A 20,666-nucleotide genomic window follows, 5' to 3' on the forward strand; every position below is an offset into this window, starting at 1 on the left:
ATGGCAATTTGGAGAAGCCACAGCTTTCAGAAGGCCTGTGCACAGGGGTGAAAACCGTCCTGAACAAACCAGCTTGGTTTCCCCTCAGGCAGGGCCTTAGCTTGGGTTGAAGTCAGTTCCCTGCGCCCCATGTGTAGGAACAGGGTGTGGGAAGAGCGTGGACTCTGGGGGCTGAAGAATGGAGCTGGAATCCCAGTTCTGTACTACTTGTGTAGCCCTGGGAAAACTAGTTAAGCTTTCTGGGCCTCAGTTTCCTCATCTGTAAAAATGGGTGGGATTATAACCAGCTTGCAGGCATGGGGGACCCTGGCTGTTCACTGGCTTCTCAACAGCCCTTCTCCCTCTTTGGGTCAGAGTGCCTTGAGTTTCTTTTGGGGGAATTATCTCCCTTACTGAGTACAATCTCAGGGGGACACAAATGAAGGGGTCCTGCTTTCCTGACCAGAGTGGCCATGGGAGCAAACTGGACCAATCCAAGTGACTCCAGGTTGGGGGACCTCAGAATGGTGGGTGCGCCTTCTGGCAGCCAAGACCTAACAAGAGCCCCGAGAGAGGCTGCTCCTCAGACCCCTGGCTCAGCCCAGGTTCCTGGCTCCAGCCTTCCTGTCGCTCCCCTGAGCTAGGCAATATCCTTCCAGTAGCCTTCTTTTTCTTATAGTCGCTGGAGAGGTCTCTTGCCTGCAACCACAGAACCCTAACTCACGGGTGGGGAGACTGTGGAAGACAGCAAATTCCTGGCATGATTTAGAACCTGGCACCCATGGGTCCTCCGCCCGCGTGGCTCTCTTCCAGTCTCTGGCCAGGACTGCGGAGTTCGTTAAAGCGGAGACACTCGAGACAAGCAACCAAAGCGGGGAGGGGAGCGTCCCAGAGAGCTTAGGAGCCATCTGTCATGCGGACCTGCCTCCTTCAGCTCTTCTCCTCGGAGAGGACGCCGACTGCCTTTTCCTTTTGGGACCGTCTTCACAATCCCTTCTGGTTTCCTTCAGGTGAGGGGGTAAAAGAGGGGCTGGAGGGTGGCCACTGACCCTGAGGCTGCCCTGGGGGGGCAGCAGGTTTGGGGGGATGGAGGTGCCTGTCCCCCCATGCTGCCCACTTGCCCCCTTCCCCCAGGTGGGCTCAGGCACCACTCGAGGGCAGCAGCAGTAGACGCTGTGATGATTTTAAATCACATCTCCATATGCAGAGATGGGCTGCCTGAAGCCCCATCAGCTTAAATCAGCTTAAATCTCTAGAGAGGCTGGATTTGCTGGGCCCCACTAGACAACCATCATCAGATCCAAAAGTGTCAGGAGAAACAAATGTTCACTGAGCTGCATAAATGTGCAAAACCACTTCAGAAGCACCCGCCTTCTTTTATTTAAAAATGGCTGTTTTATAAGAAAAACTGTAAAGACCCAGAAAAGCATGAAAACAATAGAACCAACATCCGTATTGCCAGCCCCTGAAATTAATAGCTGTTAACATCTTATCCTTTTTTTCTTACTATAATTTTCTTTTAAAAATTATAGTAAACATTAACAATGGAGTTAAAATCCCTTTAAAACATCTCGCCCAAGCCCATTTCATTCCTCCATGTCGGGGAGGGAAGCTGGAGCTGGGGGTGGTTGTGTGCCCTGCCAGGCCCCCGTGAGAACACACACTGAGGCATCCGTTGTACAACTATTAGGACTATTTTGTGTGTGTTTTAAAAATAGCGTGGGTATTGTTCTACACGTCTCGTTTGCCCTCGGTCTTTTCTCATCCCACATCCAAGCACCCTTGCAGGTGTGGTTCCAGATGTGATTTAGATTCACCAATCAGGCGGTGGACTTGGCCCAGTGGTTAGGGCGACCGTCTACCACATGGGAGGTCCGCGGTTCAAACCCCGGGCCTCCTTGACCCATGTGCAGCTGACCCATGCGCAGTGCTGATGCATGCAAGGAGTGCCCTGCCACGCAGGGGTGTCCCCTGCGTAGGGGAGCCCCATGTGCAAGGAGCGCGCCCTGTAAGGAGAGCCGCCCAGTGCGAAAGAAAGTGCAGCCTGCCCAGGAATGGCGCCGCACACACGGAGAGCTGACACAACAAGATAATGCAACAAAAAGAAACACAGATGCCCGTGCTGCTGACAACAACAGAAGCGGACAAAGAAGACACAGCAAAAAGACACAGAGAACAGATAACCAGGGTGGAGGGGGGGAAGGGGAGAGAAATAAATAAATGAATAAATCTTTAAAAATATATATAGAGAGATTCACCAATCAGATGCCCCTGCATGAACCTTGGATTCAGAACTGAGCAAGTGGGGGAAATTGCAGCATCTGTTTTTCTGGGGGCAGATTGCAGGTGGTTCAACGTGGCTCTGGAGCCAAGAGTTCCGGTGGCAGTTTCCCGACCCTTGACCACTGGTGGTGTGGACCTGGAGCCAGCAGATGGCTCAGTGGGTTCCCCCTCCCCAGCCTCCTGGTGACAGCAGCAGTTGCAGTCCCCTTCCCTTGGTGGGCCAGTTCTGTGCTGGTTTTGGGGAATCCCTTCTCAGCCTAGAGAAAGTTTATTCCTCCAGCCCTTCCAATGACTCTGTAAGCCCCCAGTCCTCTGCCATGTAAACTGGCTAAACTGGTTACTGTCATCTGCAACCACACCCCAAAAGAATCCCTGAAGGAAGGGAGTTCTTGACCCCTGATTTATTCTCTCACTTGCTTTGAGAGCACATCCTGATGTCAGTTTCATTCATTTATTTATCAAATCGTCCAGCACCTACTAAGTGTTCATCACTGTGCTGAGCACTGGGCTACGGCATGGACGTGAGAGGTAGCCCCCTATTCCAGCCTCTGGGGGCTCCATTCTCCCTGGCTTCTAAGCTGAAACCCGCAAATATGCCCTTGACTCTTTCTTCTTTCATATCCTCATGGCCCCTCCTAAGTGCTGGCTTCAGAGCAAGCTCAGTGAATAGCTGATTCGACCCCAGAGGTGCAAGACCCATGGGGCCCCACCCTATCCCAGCACACCCCTGGTGCAGATGAAACGATAGACAAGCCAGGATCAAGGAGGTTGTTCCCCCGGACATCAGTGCCTGGGGGTTAAGAGCTGACAAATTGCTACTCCTGCCCAAGACAAGTGCTTTTTCAGTGAGCTGACAGCAGCAGCTGCTAACCCCGCAGTCGAGTCAGATTCACCTCTGGGAAGGCTTTAGCCAAATACACCGTTTGGTTTTGTGTAAGTGGATGCTCTATAAACTGAGATCTGTCATGCCCAAGGGAGGAAACGAAAAAACACATAGTATCTTTGATTTTAAATGAATCAGGGCAGCTTCCGATACATATATATAAATTTTCTTTGCTTTTTTAAAATCAGAAGGGAGCGTATGAACTATTTAATTTAGACTTCAAGATAAGGAATATTGCCAGAGATAAAGGGGGATATTTCAAAATGACACCAAAAAAGGCCAATTCATCAGAAGTCAGAACATCCTAAATGTATATGAACCCAGTAACAGAGCTTCAGACTACAAAAAGCAAAAACTGATCAGACGAAAGGGAGAAATGGTGATCCACTCTCCTAATAGGCAATGGTATTGCCTCTCAGTAATTGATAGAATAAGTAGACAAAGGATACTGCAGATCTGAAGGACACTCTCAACCGAATTGACAGAAAGGATATTCACAGCACCCTCCGCCCAGTAAGAGCAGAATGCATATTCTTTTCCCATGCAAATGAAGCACTCCCTAAGGCAGACCAAGGTTGGGCCATACAACGATCTCAACAAATGACAAAAGACTAAAATCATACAAAGTATGTTCCCTAAACCAAATTTCACTAAACTTCAAATAAAAACAATAAGAGCTCTAGAAAATCTCCAAGTATTTGAAAATAAAGCAACAGACTTTTATATAAAGAAAGAAGTCACAAGGGAATTCAGAACATATCCCAAACTGAATAATAATTGTGTCCCCTGTCACACGCAGAAGCTTTACCCAGGGCTTTCCCAGTTTTTCTCCTGAAAGTTCCAGGAAACACCTCTGTCCTGGGCAAACTGGGATGGTTAAATTGGTCACGTTCCAGAATGTCTTGGCTTGTTCTCTAAGTTACGTGGTCTCCTTAGGCATAGGACTTCTCTCTTTTTGTGGAGGTGGCTTCAGTCATATAATGAAAAGCTCTGCCATTTGTTAGCTGTGTGTCCCTGGGCAAATTATTTCTCATCTCTGGGCCTCAGTTTTGTCCTCTTCAGAATGGGCTAATATTACTACCTTGCCAGGTTTTTGTGAGAAGTAAATGAAATGATGTGAATCTAGTACCTGGCACACAGGTGCTGAGTAAGTTGTGCCTATGATTATTCCCACAAAAGACATGGATGTTTGACTTGTTCAGCGCTAAGGCAGGAAGGGACCTTAGGGGCGTAGGTCACTAGTCCAAATGGCCATTTAACATTACCATTATCATCACCATGGAGCATTTGCTGTGAGCCTCTCATGGTGCTAACTGCTTCTGAGGAAAATAAGTCCCAGAGAGCGGCGGGAATTTCCCCCTGATCCCGCAGCAAGTCAGCAGTAGACCCGGTGTTAGCTTCCAGGTCTCTTTAGCTCAGCGATCTTTCCACAATACCTGGCAGGTCCCCTAGCTTTGGGGGTTTAGAAGCAGAAGCAGGAGGGGGTAGGGCAGGTCCCAGCAGCCCTTGCACTAGCAAGCACCTGGCTCATTCTTTGTCACCTTCCCCTGCTGCCTGCCCAGAAGTGTCTGTGGCGCTCTGGAGCCAGGCTGGCCTGGGTAGCCGTTTCCACCATGCCCTGCCAAAGTTAGTGGAGGCCGGGCATGGGGGGGCTGCCTTGGGCACAGGATTGCTGCCACTAGCAGGAGATGCTCCTCTGCTCCTCCATGCAGCTCAGCAGCTAGTGTGGGAGGCAGCACCCAGCCCCTGCTCCTCTCTGGGTGACGGTCCTGGTGCCAGGGGCATCCTTCTTGCTACAGGGAGGGGGCACATGGCCCCACTGACCTCCTCATTACCCCCCTTTGCTTGGGGTTTCCTTGCAGAGGACTGAACCAAAGCCCAGAGCTGCGGAAAGGCCACTACATTTCCAGTGAGTCCTTATTGTGACACCTTGCAGAGGAGGCGACCTGCCAGAATCAGAGGCCTCTGATTTCCCCCGGGTATTTCTTCTCTGAAAGGGCTGCATAGATGGTTTCTCTGGTACAAAAGTGGCAACCGTCCTCACACCTGACGGGATGGCAACAGCTTCCCCAGTGCCTCTTCCTTCCCAGCCGGCTGCTTCCCTCTAAGATGCCTGGGCCAGCCCTGCCCGGGGGAAGCCGAGAGGAAGCCGCTTGGGAAAGACAGCGACAGTCCTGTGAACGAGGACGGCAGGTGCAGGCTGACACTGCAGAGCACAGGGCCTGGTCCCTGCCCGCCCCGGGCCTCCGGTCGCGCCCTGCGTAGCATTTGAGGAGCTCCAGTGCCCTAACCCAGCGCTCCCCCTCTGTTGGCTCTCCTCCCTTTGCCCCCTGCCCTGGCTGTGAACTGCACGCCCCCTCGCTGGCTCCTCCCTTGCACCTGCCACTGCACCCCACCAGGTGCGGCCCTTTCACCTGCCTCCCCTCTCTGCATCCCACTGCCATTGCCTCAAAACACATCCACCCTCCCCCCTTTCTGAGCCCAGACAGCTCTTCATAAGGCGGGGGTGGCACGTCACTCCCTGCTCACAGACCTTTCCTAGCGGGGGTCTCCGAGGGCTCCTGAATTGAGGCCCCATTCCTCACCTGGCAGCCACCGCCTGCCCGACCTGGTTCCTCACTCCGCCCTACAAGCACCCTTCCCTTCAGCCAGATGCACCTGCTCGCTGCCTTCCACACGCAGCCCTGCTCTGCAACTCCAGCACCTCGCTCCTCTGCCGGGAATTCTCCAGGATTTCCTCAAAGGCCACCCATCCACGAAGTCTCCCGATCATCCAGCAGACCCCCCCCCCACCTCCCATAGCACCCATCACCTGCTGAGAGTTGTGTACATACTTGACTTTCCTCCAGCAGCTCACGTGGACGCTGTTGGTGACAGCAACTACTCTTACTCATCAGGGATCACCCACCTGGCGTGGCAGCTGACACGTGGCACCCATCGCTCCTGCCCTGTGCACCGCGAGGCCACCTGCCCACGTGGTCAGGTGCATTGCCTTTCACGTGGGACCCACCTGCCTGTGAGTCCCTTGGCCACCTTGTACTGGGTGGTAATTTCCAAATTCTTTTATTTGCCACATGTATAATTTGGGGGTAGACTCCAAATCTCAATGGCTTAATTGTACACAATTTCACTTTCTTGCTCTTGTCACACTCCAATGTGGTTTGGTGGTAGCTGTTGTCAGGAGGTTGATCCCTGCACAGTCATTTAGGGACCCAAGCTTCTTCCATGATGTAGGAATTTCATCTTTTTTTTTTTTTTTAAAGTTCTTTTTTTTTTTTTTAAAGATTTATTTATTTATTTAATTCCCCCCCTCCCCCGGTTGTCTGTTCTCTGTGTCTATTTGCTGCGTCTTATTTCTTTGTCCGCTTCTGTTGTCGTCAGCGGCACGGGAAGTGTGGGCGGCGCCATTCCTGGGCAGGCTGCATTTTCTTTCGCACTGGGCGGCTCTCCTTACGGGGCGCACTCCTTGCGCGTGGGGCTCCCCTACGCGGGGGACACCCCTGCGTGGTGCTGCACTCCTTGCGCGCATCAGCACTGCGCATGGGCCAGCTCCACACGGGTCAAGGAGGCCCGGGGTTTGAACCGCAGGCCTCCCATGTGGTAGACGGACGCCCTAACCACTGGGCCAAGTCCGTTTCCCGGAATTTCATCTTTTGAGCTCTCGTCCTCTCAGAATCAGCTGGCAAAGAGGAAAGAACCATCATGAAGAAACTCTTTAGGAGCCAAGATGGGAAGTGATCCTCACTTCCACCTACGTTGGAATCATTGGCCACAGGGTAGTCACAACCGACCTACCTACAAAGGAGGCTGGGAAGTGTAGTCCAGCTTGTTTACAGGAGAAAGAGGAAATGCAGTTTGGTGAACAAAGAACAGTATTTGTCACAGCACAATCCTTTGATGGCTTCAGATATTAATTTGATTCCCTGTTTTTAATAGTTTTGGTTAATTTAAGGACTTGTAGGACAATGTGTATATACCCATGCACCTCTGAGAAACTACTAGAGCTGAGCACTAAAGATGCCCGTGGTAGGGAAATACTGACAAAAGTAAGGAAAACAATTAAAGAAGAAAAGAAAAATTCAAATATGGTGCTCAGGTGGAAAACTTAGAGGAAGGTTCTATATATGTGTGTGTGTGTGTGTGTGTGTGTTTTAAGAGATACAGGGGCTTGAACCTGGGATCTTGTACATGGGAAGCAGGTGCTCAACCACTGAGCTACACCCACTCCTGGAAGGTTTCAAACAAAATCTCAAGAACTAATATTTTCTTTTGTTCTTTCCATTTCATTTTTATCTTTTGTTAAGTGTGTGGAATTTTTAAAAAAATGAATACTGGATACTCCGGACTTTAGGGCTATTTAGGTATTTTCCCTAGAGAAACAATTGAGTTTTTCTTTTTAGATAGGTGACACTCAGTTGATGCTCTAGGGCAGGTAATATCTAGACCTACATATTTGGAGTAAATCCAGAAGGCTGAGGCAAAAATGAGACAAGGAAATGGAAACCTTGAGGGAAACAGTCATTTAAATACAAGTTCTGTTTGTTTAGCTAGGTACTGGGCAGTAGTTATGGGGAAGGTGGATTCTTTTTTACTACAGTGGTAAACATGTAGAAGGATGCCTGTGAAAGGTAGAGGCTGTTGAGTGATATGTGAAGTGTCACTCATTGGGAGGATGTCATCAGGGCACATGGGTCACCCCTTATGGTCTGGACTCTTAGTGGGAAACTGAGTCAGGAGTGGGTGCAGGGCTGCATCCCACCCAGTTCTGAGCATGGCTCTAAGGAGAGTCAAGGTACGGGAGCCCGTTTTGCGTCTCTATTAGAGTTGATGCAATGCTCCCTGGAGATGGGGCCCAGATCCCGTCAGGAGGTCATGATGGGTGTACCTGCACAATGCCCCACGGAAGTCCCTTCCTCAGCAGGTCTGTATGCAGCAGGTTCTGCTGAAATGCACGTGCCCCGCATTGCACTCCCACCAGGGGTGAATTCTGGAGCGGTCCCTGTGGAATGGCATCAGGGATAGGGCAGCTGAGAAGCTCCCCCACGTGTGGGGGCCGATCACAAGGACAGTGGAGAGTTACAGTTAGAGGAACCAATGAATCAAAGTTTTCCAGCAGCAGGTTGTGTTTGTTCCTGTTGAGAGGAACAGGTGCTTTTAAGGGCATCACTCTTGAAAGTCCAGAAGGCCTTGAAATGCAGTGGGAAGGAGGGAATTCACCTTCTAGACTTGAAAGAAGCTTGCATTTACAATGGGCAACACAGCCCTAACCAAAACATTGCAAAAGAGCAGAGGTTACATGCTGTGCAAAGCAAAGGAACAAAGAAGCAACTCAAAGCTTTCTATCTGCAGTGGTAAAAATACTTCTGGAAATAGCAATTGGGCTGGATAGGAGGGTTTCACTCTGTAGAGCAGGGGTTCTTAACAAGGGATCCGTGAAATTGAATTGAAATAAAAAAAAACCATGTTTCTTGTGGGGGCGTGTCGGTGTGGGTGTGATGTATTTATTAAATAATCCGCAGTATAGTGTGGACTTAGTAAGGGGTCCCTGGTTTCACCTGACTGGCAAAGGGGTCTGTGGAAAAAAGAACCCCTGCTATAGAAGGTGTTCAGGTGTTGATGGCAGCACAATAAGGGCAAGTACATCAATGAGTACGGTGGCTGAGAGCTAGGTACCCTAGAAAAACATTCTTAAATGTAACCCATTCCCGTGGCTGGGAATCCATTGTAAAGTAGGTGCCTTCAGTTAGGATGTGGCCCAAGGGAATCAGGATGGGTCTTAATCCTGCTCCTGGAGGCCTTAGGGAGAAAGCTGCTAAGGAGGAAGATACAGGGGGCAGACAGAAGCTGGAAGTCAGTGGAACCCAGAAGAGAAAAGAGAAGCCAGGAGAGGCTGCCATGTGCATTGCCATGTGACAGAGAAGCCAAGGACCGAGGATCACTGCAGCAAGCCCCAGAACACCACAGCCCTCTGGGAGAAAGTATTGCCTGGATGATCTGTGATTGTGGACTTCCCCTAGCCTCAAAATCACGAGCCAATAAATTCCCATTGTTTAAGCCAACCTATTGCATGGTATTTATTTTAGCAGCCAGCAAACTAAAACAATGAGGCTGCCATTATTTTATTGGTATTATATTTTAGTGCTGATCAATATAAGGGAAAAATTAAACAAGAATGATAGATGGGAGGAATAATCACATCTAAGCTCCTTTTCATGTATATAGAGAAAAACTTAGAACACCTCTGGTCAAAAGTGAGGGAGTGTTGGGTAGAATGTATTTTTTATTTTTATTTTTTTTTATTGACTTTGTAATAATATTACATTAAAAAAATATATATATATATGAGGTCCCATTCAACCCCACCACCCCCACCCCACCTCTCCCCTCCCCCAGCCACACTCATTCCCATCATCATGACACATCCATTGCATTTGGGTAGAATGTATTGATCACCCGGGACTTCTCTGGAAGAATCCTTCTTTGCCTCTTCCTAGTTTCTGGTGGTTTGCTGGCAATTCTTAGGCTTCCACCTCTGCCTTGACCATCGCATGGTGTTCTCCTGTGGGTGTCTGTGTACACATTTCCTTTTCTCACAAGGACGTCAGTCATTTTGGATTAATCCAGTTTGGACTCATCTTAACTTCCTCAAAGATCTTGTGATAGTTCATTTCATGTGTCAACTTGGTTAGGTTATAACATCCAGTTGTTTGGTCAAGCGCTGGCCTGCTTGTTACGGTGAGCATGTTTTGCAGATAGGATTCACATCTATAATTAGATGACTGCATCTATAGTCAGTTGATTGCATCTCCAACCAACAAAGGAGATTGCCCTCAGCAATCTGTTTGGGCTCTCCTCACCCCTCACCTGAACCACTGAAGCAGCCTTCCAATGGCTGCTCCAGCTCCTATCTTTCAATTCCTCCACACTCCCATCTGAATGAGCTTCTTTCCCCTATTTAAAACCTTTCAGTGGGTCCCAGTTCTCAGAAAATAAAGCTCAAACTCCTTAACCTGAAGTACAGTTTCCTTCAAGACCTGGCCCTGCTCCCACAGCCACCCTTCTCCGTGGCATCTGGCTCTTCTCCTCAAAATGCTCCAGCTCCCTGCACTGTTGGAGGTTCTGGACAGGGCCGCTCCCTGTTCCATGCCTTTGTATTTGGTTCTTCAGTCTCGCTCATCTTCCAAGATCCATTCTGAGCATTTCCTACCCACCCCTTCAGGTTGGAATGAGCCACCTGCTCCTTTGGGCAGGACAAGAGTGCACATGGGCTTCAGGCAGAACTGGAACCAGGTGCTGGGCGCTGTCAAGACTCTCCCTTGCTTTCTTCTTTGCTGTTCTCTGCCATTCACCTCTGTTCTCTCCCTGTAGGTCAGGACTTCTTCCGCCTGGTGGGAAACAAGGCTGGCCTCTGTTCCCTGTCTTACTCTTAAGCTTCTGTCTTTGGAAGGGCTCACTCTTTCTGCATTTCGATTTGAAAAGCTTAGGAAATGATTCTGCCTGACCTTATTTGGGTCAGCTGTCTCTGCCTCAATCAACTGCATAAAGGGAGAGGGTCATTCTTATTAATAATCCCATCTAAATTGTGCCAGCTTTCTTAATAACCACCCCCACTGTGAGTGCACGCTGGGCTTGCAGGCAGATAAAACCTCTCTCCCTTTCCACATAACTTGCCACCCAATTAATTCCCAGAAAACCAACGTGCTGCATGCTCAATTGTCAATTCAACACATTCACTTAAAAAAAAAAGAAACCAAAAAACTGGGTAGTTATAATTTGCTGGTTTCCCCTTTGTCTTCGTGTAAGTATTTTAGGAATGTTCAAATTGTCTTTGCCATAGCTCCGTGTTACCAAAGCTAGAGACTGAGGAGGAGAGAAAGATGAGGCTCAGAGGAAAAAGGGGGCAGGGGAGATGAGGAAACATAGATATATCTATAAGAACATACCCACCAAGATGGATATGTTCATTGCATATCATTAATTCACTAAAAAATACCTTCAAGAAAAATATGTTCATAAGGAATATCCTGAATATAAAGAAGTTTTCTTACTATAGTCTTCTTGCGAATAATAATATGCTAATTGGAAGACTACATTTGCAGGATTCTTCATACTCATGTTAATCATACATTATTCAAGATCATAATATATTCTTCTTGGGCCCCGCAGTCTCTTTCCTCTCTGCCCCTAAGTCTTGTTCACTGATATTCTTGTTTCTTTTACCCAAACACCCTCAGTGCCTCCAATCTTTCCTCTTAGATGTGGCGTCTAGGTCTTTTCTCCGTTTGCAGGTACACACTGGCCTTCCCACGTCTTCCTTCCTGACTGGCTCCAGGACAGATGGAAGCCTGTGTAAGGAAGTGGGATCATGGATGAGCGTCTCCTTAAACTCACACCCTAAGCTTCTATAAGTCATCAGGGTGATTATTATTAATCATCATCGTAATTACTATTAATGCTTTCTTAGGAACTATCCCTCACAGTGGGTTTGTGCTGGGCTTGCAGCCAGATAAAATCCCTCACATCTTTTCCATATAACTGGCCTCATTCAGGGGGAAAGCTTCCCTGCCCCTGACCTGAGCCCCTTGGAAAGTGAAAACGAGACTCCAGCTTTGTATCCCAAGGCCTTGTCTTTGAATGGGAAGCCGGACTTGAGGTGTGAGACATTTGAAAATGGGAGCTTGTACTCCATGTTTTAAAATGGTTTTGGAAAGATTGGGTATGTTTACATGAGTGTGGCAGCAGCTCTAATAATTGTAGAATGTTCTTGATACCAATTTTATGTAAATCATAGCAACACTGCCTCTTGATGACTTGGACCTGTTTAAATGGGTGATTGGCCACCCTCGTGCAATTTCCCCATTTCTCAAATCATATCACGGCTTTGTTGGAGTCAGTTGCAAATCCTGCAACTAATTAGATTTTATTTAGCCATAGAAAAGAAAATCATATTATATTCCCAGACAGTGTTTTCATCTAAAGTTGAAAGCATTTCCCATTGTAGTCTAGAGTCGGATAGTGCTTCCTTCAACCCGTTTCAATCTGCTTAACTCATTTCAGTTTTGTTGCTCAAGGCACATGCCAAAATTAGCCTTTAAATACTGACTATGCTCTCTGTCATAATTACATCGCTCTTTACCCATGGGGCTTTTAATTTTTGATCGTATGCTAAAAAGTGGCAAAGCTTCAGGAAATAAAAAAAAGACATCTATTTAATATTTTAAAAAGGAGCCCAGTCATAGTAGGAGGAATTATGCATGGATGGAGTTAGATGGGGGCTGACTATTGGGCTCACACAGGGATGGGGCGAGTCAAGTTGCTTCAGCTCCAGCTCCCCCCGACCCCTTCCCTGTGAATCTGGTCAGAGCAGATGGGCTGTGCTCTTAAGAGGCAGAGGAGGCAGGTGGGGAGAATCCTGGAGCCCTGGCTTGGACTCTCCGTGCCCTAACACTTGGTTCTTCATCTGTAGAATGTGGGTAGTAGCTGCTAATATGTACTCTGAACTTCCTCTGTGCCAGACGCTAGTCTAAGCTCCTGAGTCCTTCAATTTTATGAGACAAGTCAAAAACCATTATGCCTATTTTAGAGATGGGGAGACCAAGGCATGGAAAGGTTAAGCAAGGGCCTGTAGCCACACATCTAGCAAGCGGTAGAGCCAGCATAGAGTGCTAGAAAGTGAGGAGTTATTAGCCCCATCTACAGAAGCGGAAATGGGCACAGAGGGGTGAGTGATTTGCCTAGAATTGCACAGCCAGGAAGGGGTCAAGACAAGACTTGAACCCATACCCTTAACCTCTAGCACGCTGCCCCCACTGCAGACCAGGGCCCTCGCAGGAAGTGGCCCTGCAGTTTCGAAGGGTCTCTCCATTAAGCCTTCTTCAGATCTCCTCTTGGCTCCCTCATTATTTCCCCAAGATCTCCTTGCACTTGTCTTTCCAGTACTGCAAGCCTGTTCCCGAGCTTGTCCCCCAGTGAGGCCCAGGCTTACCCTGGAGGGAGAATGATGATACGGAGCGGCTCTTTTTGAGGGTGGGAGGCAGTGAGGGTTTTCCCCCACTGTGGGAGAAGATAGAAGCTGGAAGTCAACAGAACCTGGAAGAGAAAAGAGCAGCCGGGAGAGGCTGTCATGTGACAAAAACCAGAGCAAAGTGGCTGGCAGCCACCCCAGAACACCACAGCCTTCCGGGAAAAGGTATTGCCTCGATTATGCCTTCATGTTAAACTTCTCCTAGCCTCAAAATCATGGGCCGATAATTTCCCATTGTTTGAGCAACCCATTGCGTGGTATTTGATTTAGCAGCCAGGAAACTAGAACACAGGGCGACTCTGTCTCTCTTTCTCGTTGCTCTCATTTTTCTCTCTTTCCCTCTCTCATTCTCTTTCTTCTCTCTGTCCCTCTTTTTCTCTCACCCTCTCTCATTCGCTCTCTCTCTCTCTTCTTCTCTGTCTCTCTCCTCTCTCACTCTCTTTCTCCCTCTCTCTCTTTCTTCTGGAACCTCCCTCTTTAGAATGCAGATGGACTGTAAACACCAAAATTATTTCCCCCAGCACACAGAATTTAGGTAAATAAGGCAATCGGGCTGAAAGTAAAGCAAGACCAGAGAAACAGCACCAACCAAGGGTGCACCTTGTACCCAAAATACATCTTGAAGCCCTGCACCCATCACAAGGTGCGCCGCCGATGGGGCTTGGAGGCCCCTCGGATCTGAGAGGAAAGCACAATCAGTTGTGTGATGAGATGAAAGCACACCACTAGCTTAGGAGAGGGGCAGCACGGCAGGCAGAAGCCAGCCCAGGGAGCCATGCTCCCCTCTGTAGAGAATGGGCTGGCGTCTGGGCACAGCAAGGTGTGGCTGTGTGGGTTGTGGGAAGAAGGGGCACGTCCTACCTATGGGCCTTGCCAGGAAGGGATTAGGAGTACGACCCGCTGGTCTCCTCACCCGCTCCTGTGGCCGGGGATGGATGACAACTGCACCCAGGATGGAAACCACGTGCTAGGACGGCAGAGGCCCTGCCAGGCCTGGGCACCTAGGTCCGAGTTTTTCATGAAGAAAAAGGAAACTTTTCTCTTTTGAAGCCACTGTATTTGGGGCCTCTTACAAAAGCAGCTGAGTTTGTATTCACCACAAGTGCCCCTGCCCTCTGCCCTAAGAGAGATGTGATCTCATCAATTCATCTTTTCCACACTGATTTGGAGTGTCACCATTATCATTGGCCGAACTGCCTTCTGTGGAAGGCAAAGCATCAGTTAGAAGCATACTGCAATACATAGTGCAAAATAGGTAGACCCTAACAGCACAGAATTGAGTGAAGAAATGATTATCCAGAGCAATAATATTTATGTAAATGAAGCTTTTCTCAAAAACCACATGACTTTCTTTCAAGGAGATACACGTATATTCTAGGTCATGTGTAAAGTCATTAGAGTGAATGCCAAGGAGGGGAATAAAGGAGAAAGAAACAATAATGAGCGAGGAGCTTGTCTAGACCCAGTGTGACAAAGGGCACGAACTGAGGCATATAGCTCACTCACCCCCACCTGAAGGGGACACCCCCCCCCACATGCACGGCTGTGCTGGGGGGAATGGGAAGGGGGGTTTGGGTGGACTAAAGCTGCCTGCCTTCTGGGGTATGGCTGGGGTCCTTCTGTCAGAAAGAGCAGGTGGGAGTTGGGGCAAACCTTAAAAAGATCCAGGCCAGTTTCAGGGCCTGATTTTTGGTCTGAGTTTTGTTCCTACATGATTCTGATGAGTTTGCTCAGAAGGGGATGAGGGACGTAATTCTGAGCACCCAGCGGAGATGGAGAAGCGGCTGGCTCAGCACTGCTCTGTCTGTTCTGTGGGCACCAGTCCCCAGGGGCCTTTGTAACTGCAGATTCTGATTCAGGCGGGTGGGTGGGCCTGAGAGTCTGCGTGTCTCAGGTGATCCCGAGGCTGCTGGCCCAGGGACTACACTTTGAGTGGGGAGGCCATGGAATATTTAAACCCATTTTTGATAGGCCAGTAAATAGAACTGAAGAAAAAAAAGGAATAAACAGGAGCCAGAAGGTCTCAAGTCCTAATACTTTCCCAGGATCCTCAGTGATTTAGACTCTGATTTATGACTGGGCGGTTCCCGGGAAAACACTTTATTGCCTTGTGTCCTGTGCATTTTCCTTGGTGTGAATTAAGTTACTTGCATAAGAAACATCTCAGGGAGGTCTCCAGCTGTTTGTGGGTTTGATGGAGGAAAAATAGCACCACATCTTTTAATTATTATGTTCCTAAAATTGGGGATATGAAAGGAAAGTGGTTGGGGAGCGGCAGAAAAACTATTACAATTTCTTTTCATCTTGCACACAGTAAGCATCATCTTATCCACCAGAGTCTTCACGTGGACGGCAAATGACCAAACTGTGTGACTGAGCAATTGTTTAGATTGGATCTGATGAATCACAGGAACCAAGCAGAATGCAGCTCACCAAACTCTGAAGACAACCAACAATTGTACAGGTTGTCTTTCTTCACAGTGCTTAAAACTTGAGAGCATTGTTAGGAGTACATCTGGACTAAATTATTACCTTCAGTGATTCTTCCCTCAGTGAATTTAAAGTCCAAGGGTCTAAGATTATTTCCTAGGTACATAGAAAGGGCAACTCACAGAGATGAAAACAAAAATAAAGCTCTAAGGGATAGCTACGTAGGTAAGATGGAAATTGGACCACCTTTTCTTTTTAAGGTGGTACTGGGGACAAGTAATATTATCCAGATATGCACAGACAAGTGATGTCATCCAGGCGTGCACAGATTAGTGATGTCATTGGATGTATGGACAGATGATGTCACCCAAGTGTTTGGATACTTGATAGGAATATCTCAAGATCACAACCTGACCCTTAGAATAGGAGAGCTTGTAGAGACCTTAGAGATTGTCTAGTTTTCCCTTAATCCACTTTAAAATGAGGAAACTGCAATGCCAAGTTGGATAGGGCTTTCGCTGGGTTGCTCAGATAGTTAATGTCCCAGGTCTCCTGATCTGCAGACCTGGGAACATTACTGTTTCCACTTAGACCTCTTCAAACTGTCCTCTGCTCCTCTTTCCCAGCTCACTCCTATGAGAGCATGGCTGTAGATGTACCAGCCTGTCCTATTGAGACTCTCTGATTCAGGGATCCAGTGACTTAGATTTTGGCCTCTACTGATTTATTAACCATAGAATTATGAGCAAAAGTGAAGTCTTCCATGGCCACAAAATTTTTAAAACAGATCAAAATTGAAATCCCTTTGCTGACCTGTAAGGTTTCCCAGTACTAGGTGGAAAGCAGCACCTTAGGCTGCTGCATGCCCTTTCCATGGGTCCTGTTGAGTAAGCCAATGTCCTCCTAGATTTCTTCCTTCTCAGTAGCCTCCATGAGGCCCTGCTTGGCAATGGGCTGTGCTGAAGACAATGGCGACTTGTGCCTGTGGGAGCTTCTGGACCAGCGTGGAGGCTCATCAGGAGAAAGCAAACATGTGGGCAAGACCAAGTTTGGGGGGATTTGGGGTCTTTCCCAACATCCATGAAGAATGCTGTTTGGATAAAAGCAGCTTCCCTTCCCCCACTTACCTAGAATAAGATAGGAAAGAGCTTATATAAAAGCTCTTTCAATTCAAAGTCCTTTGCAGTGCTGGTTGGTATAAATTGGGTTTTATCTTGTGACTGGTAAGTTTCCCTGAGCTCAATGTCCCACCATATGTATGGGCAAGGAAGGAGGCATATGGAGACATGTTTGTTGTGGTATGGTTGGTAATAGCAAACGCTGAAAACAACCTAAACGTCCATCAAAACAACATCGTTTCTATATGTTCATATATACATGTGTAAATGCACAGGGAATGATTTGGAAGGACAACTACAACCTCTGGGAAGAGGATTGGGAATGAGGGCAGAAGTCAAAGGGGACTTATGGCTTATCTTTCACATTTCTATTAAACAGTAGTATGTATTCATGTGCTACTTATGTCATAAAAAATAATTTAAAATGAAGGAGATAGAACGTACAGAAGCCCAGAAGTAGTCTCGTACAATCGCTCTTCCAATGTGTATCATGTAAGAGAGAGGGAGGGCTGAATTCAGCAGCTAGAGTCTTCAGGCAGGAGGGGAAGGCCACTGGGTGCACCCCAGCTGGCACCCCACTCACTGGTGGGGAAGTAGGGAGGCAGGGTTACAAAGATTCTCCCCTACTGGCAGATTGAAGGATGGGGTTTTCACACTAGCATGCACGAGAGCCTAACCTGTGTGGTTGTTATGAATTTAGAGTCCTAGACCTCACCTTTAGTAATTCTGATCACTGAATCTGGCTTATGGATTCTGCATTTTTAATAGGCACCAAGTAGATTCTGATACAGGTGGTCTTTGGGCCTCCCTTTGAGAAGCACTTTGAGGGGACCATGACATTGCTGCTATGTACCCTTCGCTGAGACACTTCCTCATGATATCCGTCAGGATGAAAGCCAGGCCTGTGGCCCTGGTGACACGTGCTCCCACGCTAAGATAAAACACAGGGTGGGCACCCCATCCCACACATTCAAGCTGTCAAACCAGATCCCTAGATGTCATGTTTGTGTGTGCACATGTATAATGCATTTGAAAATCACCTTGAGGACCATTTCAATTCTGTACTTTATCTGAAAAGAGGAAAAAAAAAAAAGTAAAGGGTCATCTCACAGTAGACAGTAACACCAGAATGATTTTAGTTGTGTCTAAGTAATAATTCAGAGGTGGGCATAATGAGATGTGGTTTGGGTTCATCATTGTGTTTTGTCAGGAGATATATATTAATGGAAACCCAAATGAGGGCCTGCTGCAAGGTCAAGGTTTCCATCTCAATGTGACTGCAAAGAGCCCTTCATTGCTAAATGCCACGATGCTGATGCCAGACTGTTTTTTTTTGACCATTGGTAAAAGCCATTTCTAGTTAATAATGGAGGGTTGAAATCAAAATGGGAAAGCAAATTGCTTTGACTCTGCCTTTGGAAAAAAATGTAACAGAAATGGCTTTCAAGTGTCTTATTTTGGCCTCCATGTTTATTTAGCTATATATTTATATATATTTTTTCCTTCTGGTAAACAAGTCTGAGATGCACTGTTCATGCAGCTAATGTCTGAGTATTGCTAAGAGACCAATCTAAAGTTTGACTTGGCCCAGTGGACAGGGCGACTGTCTACCCCATGGGAGGCCTGCACTTCAAACCCTGGGCCTCCTTGACCCGTGTGGAGCTGGCCCATGCGCAGTGCTGATGCGTGCAAGGAGTGCCAGGCCACGCAGGGGTGTCCCCTGCGTAGGGGAGCCCCATGCTCAAGAAATGTGCCCCATAAGGAGAGCCGCCCAGAGCGAAAGAAAGTTCAGGCTGCCCAGGAATGGCGCCGCACACACGGAGAGCTGACACAAGATGATGCAACAACAACAAAAAAGAAACACAGATTCCCGTGCCACTGACAACAACAGAAGCGGATTAAAAAAAGAACACGCAGCAAAATGGACACAGAGAACAGACAACTGGGACGGGGGTGGAGGGGAAGGGGGGAGAAATAAATTTTATAAAAAAGGTATACTGGGATTCTGAACTGGGCAGGCTGGTCAAGCATCATGTCTCGCAGGGGTCTTTTTTTTTTTAATTTTTTATTCATTTTTTAAAAACATATTACATTAAAAAAATATGAAGTCCCATTCAACCCCACTGTCCCCACCCCCCACTCCCCCCACAGCAACACTCTCTCCCATCATCATGACACATCCATTGTACCTGGTAAGTACATCTCTGGGCATCACTGCACCCACATAGTCAATGGTCCACATCATAGCCCATACTCTCCCACGTTCCATCCAGTGGGCCTTGGGGGTTCTACAATGTCCCGTAGTTGTCCATGAAGCACCACCCAGGACAATTCCAAGTCCTGAAAACGCCTCCCCATCTCATCTCTTCCTCCCATTCCCCGCACCCAGCAGCCACCATGGCCACCCTTCCCACACCAATGCCACATTTTCTCTGTGGACATTGGATTGGTTGTGTCCATTGCACATCTATGTCAAGTGGGGGCTTAGATTCCACATGGATACTGTATGCAATCTTCCTGCTTTCAGTTGTAGGCACTCTAGGCTCCATGGTGTGGTGGTTGACCTTCTTCAACTCCATGTTAGCTGAGTGGGGTAAGTTCAATAAATCAGAGTGTAGGAGCTCAAGTCTGTTGAGGCTCAGGGCCTGGCTATCATATTGTCAGTCCAGAGATTCAAATCTCCTAAATATATCTTAAACCCCAACACCAACTACAATTCCAGTAAAGTAGCATGAAAGGCTTGTGAAAAGAGATCCCATCTGAGTCCAGTTCCATCATGCAGCAACACCAGCCAAAGGAGGGCCATCTGACATGGCAGTGAACCCCATCTGCCATGACCATAGAACCTTTGGGTCTCTTTATCCCTCAAAAGAACCAATACCTGGGGTTGTATCTACTTTATCTGTCTCTGAGACTCTGCTCAGGTGTGCATAAGGGCAATCCTTCTGACAACCTCCAGACTCTTTTTTTAGAGACTCGTAGCCATATAAACTCATTTCTCCTTTCCATTTCCCCCTTACATTAGGTCAAACAGCATTTTAAAGTCTTGTTATTATAAGTAGACAGGGATATTCTGCTGATCCGCATTAAACCTTTAATTCAAGGTCATTTTCTAGTTGCATCTTCAGCTGGTATTTGGTAGTGATCCCTCGGTGCCAGGGAGGCTCATCCCCGGGTGTCATGTCCCATGCTGGGGGGAATGCACTGCATCTACATGCTGAGTTTGGCTTCGAGACTTGCCACATTTGAGTAACATGAAGGCTGTCAGGAGGAAACTCCCAGGCACAATGCTGCTCTAGGCCTTGTTCTTATTGCAGGCGTATAGGCTCACAAGCATAGTCATTAGTATCAGGAGGCCACTGTTGGACCCTCATTCCTTCCTGGTTCTTACCGTTGCACCTGGGGGACTGCTGCTGCTCCCCTAGGGACCACAACAGAGCCCCCCTGGCCAGGAACCCAGTGCCCCCCCAGCTGTTGTTTTTAATTGTTTCCACTATGAGTATATCTAAACATTACCATGCACCCTGGACATATGCCCTGTATAACTCCCTGCCAACCATATATAGCCTGTCAATAACATCCCATACCAGTATTCCTCCGCCGCCATTATTGAACCACTCTGTGATCCAAAACTTCCTGTAAAGTGAATTTGCCGGGGTCTTTTCACAGAGTAAGGGCCACCACGGAAGGTGCCCTGGCTTGGGCATGGATCTTTAGGAACACCAAGGAGAGTGCCAGAGGGCTGCCCTTGATGGAGGAATCCAGATGAGCCAAGGCTTCAGGGGTCCAAGCAATGCAACCATCCTGTGTCCAACCCCCGGGCAATTGCATCAGAAGTAAGTGGCCCTCGCAGCACCGTTCATGGGCCCCTTGGGATAGTATTGAGGACGTAAACTTCAAAATTAAATTAAATGGTCAGGAAAGAGGAGAAAGGCAGAATGCCAGGCAG

At 47.9% G+C, this 20,666-nt stretch overlaps 1 protein-coding gene across 1 annotated transcript in view; it reads left to right on the forward strand.

The window, feature by feature from the left end:
- Positions 1 to 658: 658 nt before the first annotated feature.
- PRLHR (prolactin releasing hormone receptor) overlaps positions 659 to 20,666 on the forward strand; it is a 30,942-nt gene continuing 10,934 nt past the window's right edge. The window contains exon 1 of the mRNA XM_058298299.2: positions 659 to 989. The gene's annotated coding sequence lies outside the window, so the exon portion shown is untranslated. The remainder of the gene's footprint in view (positions 990 to 20,666) is intronic.

This window comes from Dasypus novemcinctus, chromosome 6 (assembly GCF_030445035.2).
Source record: "Dasypus novemcinctus isolate mDasNov1 chromosome 6, mDasNov1.1.hap2, whole genome shotgun sequence".
In the NCBI taxonomy this organism is placed as follows: Eukaryota; Metazoa; Chordata; class Mammalia; order Cingulata; family Dasypodidae; genus Dasypus; species Dasypus novemcinctus.